This window comes from Montipora capricornis, chromosome 7 (assembly GCF_036669925.1).
Source record: "Montipora capricornis isolate CH-2021 chromosome 7, ASM3666992v2, whole genome shotgun sequence".
Classification (NCBI taxonomy): Eukaryota; Metazoa; Cnidaria; class Anthozoa; order Scleractinia; family Acroporidae; genus Montipora; species Montipora capricornis.
Genome location: NC_090889.1, coordinates 5,378,624 through 5,382,227, shown reverse-complemented (window position 1 = coordinate 5,382,227; position 3,604 = coordinate 5,378,624). Strand labels below are relative to the sequence as shown.

The following is a 3,604-nucleotide window of genomic DNA, read 5'->3' as shown; positions in this document are numbered from 1 at the left end:
GTAAAGCTGGAACTGTTTTTATTACAATTTATTATCATTATTTTAGAGCCTTCAATTAATTGAAAGATTTCAGATGGCACTTGGTAGTCATTATAAAAATAGTAGTTTGCCCTTGTAGGAAGTGACTGCCATGAGGAAGTCTACAGAGCTTCAAGTACCTGGATTGTTTAATGCTGTCTTTAAAACAATACTTCAGGAAGACAGACTCCAGACTGTCAGAAGTCAGGAGATACCTCCAAGAACAAAGAACAGTTGCCCTCCTTCACATAATAGCATATTTCAGGTGTGCACGAACATGAATTTAAACCAATAAAAGAGTACATCTGAAAAATCTGAAATAAATTTTCATGTCTGCATATATCACATATTACATGTCCTTTGCAAAAAGACTTGGGTCTCTACATGCATCAGCATGGCCTTTCAAGAGCTGGCCTGAACAATGGCCCCATCTTTGATTTCTCAGTTGCACCACAAACTATTGACAGGCACAAAAGGAACTTACAGGAGCAGCATTCGGACTCACATGTTAGGGAGTGTATTCAATTACATTATAAAATAATATTAAGTGATGAATACAGAGCTAAAATAAGATTACTGTTTTCAAGATAGACAATTTAGAGTTTATTGCTCAAGGGAATTTGACTGTAATCTATGGAATATTACTTTTTATAAATATTACTTTTGTTTGCTTGTCAGTAACTTCATTAGTTCAACATCACATTGTGTAATATTTAGTTTGTCAATGGATTATTCATTTTCTTTTATTAGGAAGGTACATCTGTGGTGTTACTACTGGATGATTTCCATAACATCCAGACAGTTCGCATACCAGATAATCTAAAGTTGAGAAAGTGATGCATATGCAAAGGAAGGGACACTTTAATGTAAAGGTGGTACCACAAAAAGTCACCTGTAAGAAATTTTCACCAAAGGTCTTAAAAACCATCACAAGTCATGTTTTAGTCCTCTTGCTGCACAATGCCAACAACTGAGGGCATACGATAAACAGAAGCAAATCAAACAGTTCAGGTGAAGTATGAATAATAATATATTCTTTATTTCCTTTCTTGAGCCCTTCATTTTAATCATACCTGTAGTGAGTCTAAAATTAAGAGACATTTCAACAACAACAATAATAATAATAATAATAATAACAACAACAAAAGAATAATAATAATCTTGAAAATAATAGTAATAATTCCTTTGTTTGCTATACAATCTGCTGCCTTGTGCTGTATTGGTCGTTTTCGGTAATGAGAAGGTTACACAAATTTAACAATTGTGGAGCATAATACAGAGAACAGTGCAGATGTACATTTCAGTATCTTGAAATCCAGAAATCTGGTAATAAATTAGCATGTTCACTGTAATGTGCTACATTGCATCCTATTTTATCCCTGAAAGCAGTTCCACATGACCATCTGGTTTGTTGCTCAAGATGGAAAACTGTTTGTCCTGACAGTCACTTCCATTCCCCTCATGGTTCCATAGTTGCTAGGTCTGACATATCAGGAAGAGAAGCTAAGGAGTTCTGGCAAAAAGTAAACAAGAAATGTCATTACAACACAACTTATGTTCCCTTACATTTGTAATATTTCTGTGACTAAAGACCAGTTATTTTGCATGTACAGTGTAGTGTAAAGAACGAATTTCAAAAGAAGATAAATTAACATTACTTAAAACTTCTTACAAAAAGAAGAACGGCGAAGTTCTTGTTTGTGTTGAACAGATAAGAGAACATCTCTGGAAATAACAGGTACTTCAAAACAAAAAACAATACAACTACACAGAAGCACTACACTCAAAAAAAAAAAACACGATAGTTCGAAAGAACTTTTTATTACTTAAAATGAAAAAAATAGGAGAGCATTCAGTATTTCTGTTGCAAAATATATTAATTTATAAAACATGCTTATGCACTTAACTCAAGAATTGTACGTAAGCTTGAAGGATGATATGAATGATGTAATATTTACACAGATCACGACAAGAACACGGCATTTCACCTTTCTTTACGTGTAACTTACAATGATTTCCAATGCTGTGCCTTCTCGTGCATGAGTGCCTTAGTATAATTTATATAGACCTTGCTAAATCGAATACATCGTACGATCAGCTGTCATTGCTTTAGTTTGATGTACTGTTTGACATCACTTCTACATGTGGCTACTGTATGTCTCAATAAAAGAATATGTACAGACTTACTCGCTTGTGTGGTCGTTTGCAACTCCTGTGAGGCGACTTGAGTGTCACAACTTCAGCCCAAAAGCTCGCACCGCCATTTTGGCCGCCTTTCCGCCACTCCAACGCTCGCACATGCGCAGACGTTTGACCGCTGTCCCGCTGTGTTGGCCGCGACAAATGGAAATTTAGTTCGCGCATGGCAAATTGACCTTTTGAGTTTGAAACCGCTGAAAGCGTTGGAATCACGGCTCAACAGACAAGAGCCCACAGAAAATCCCTTGACCAAAAATATATGCGCCCAAGGAGCAAAAATGGATATTTTATGCGCAGTTCTTATTTTTAACCTCTCCAGTTACATGTAATGTTTAACATACGAGAGCCACATCAAGGGGAAGACAGTGAAAGCTGTCGCTTGTTTGTGAGCGTGTTGTTCTTAGGTGAAGCGCCTTTCGCCATTTTCAAGTCTCGTGAAATACACATCCAATATATGATGTATTCGAATTTTTTCTGCATTAAAGGCATATCCCTGGTTTTTATTCAACCTTTTGTTGTTTACTTGTTTGCCTTGGCGAGTTAATCCGAATTGTTTTGAACGGTGAAATCACCGCTCGTATGTCACTACCAAAAGGGTGAAGATGGCGTTCATTTTTCCATCGTCTTCAACATATATTTCCCGCAACATTGCGAACCGAACTTCTCACTATAGTTTTGTGCACCCAAGACTTAAATGAGGAAAAACAAAGGTTGGACGTCGAAGAAGCCATTCGATTGCGCGAAACAGTACATTGTTCTGCGACCAGAAATGAGTTAAACTTTCTCGTACGTTCTCGAATGGCACACGTAATGTGTGGGCTGGGGGGAAATTGCAAAACCACGCACAAAGCTAACGCTTTATAAACCAGCTATTTTGATTTCCTTACCACTGGCGCTTGCCTTTTTGGAATTGATCTTTTTATGGTTTAAAATTTACAGTGAATTACATATAGAACGAACTAGCCTTCATAAAACTCGGACGTGATTGTTATCTCTCCTGCACGTACTCCATTAAGAACGACCTTCAATCCAAAAACACACACCTTTTCGAGGGGGACATGGGGGGGGGCCCTAAACACCGCAACACCGCAAAAAAAATTAACGAACACCGCATCACCGCAAGAAAAGTCGACGAAACACCGTCACCGCAACAATTATTTTTAGCTACATGATTTTAACGTCTACACTTGACATAACACTTTTATACCTAAACAATTTTCCACAAAATAAACACAACAAAATGTACTCTTGTCAATGCATGCCTACGCGTCGATACTGTTGATACCCGTAAATCATCTTGTACTTACCCGGAGAGGTCGTTTGTATGAAGTTCCATGAACATTACTGAGAAGTTGGCCCGAAAAGCTGCCAAGCGATAAAACAACAT

At 37.4% G+C, this 3,604-nt stretch overlaps 1 long non-coding RNA gene across 1 annotated transcript; it reads right to left on the bottom strand.

Moving 5' to 3' along the window:
* Positions 1-1,036: 1,036 nt before the first annotated feature.
* Positions 1,037-2,310, bottom strand: LOC138058036 (uncharacterized). The gene is made up of 2 exons (XR_011133773.1): positions 2,206-2,310; positions 1,037-1,531 (listed from the first exon to the last, which is right to left on the bottom strand). It is a non-coding gene; the product is annotated as an uncharacterized lncRNA (long non-coding RNA).
* Between the last annotated feature and the right edge of the window lie 1,294 nt (positions 2,311-3,604).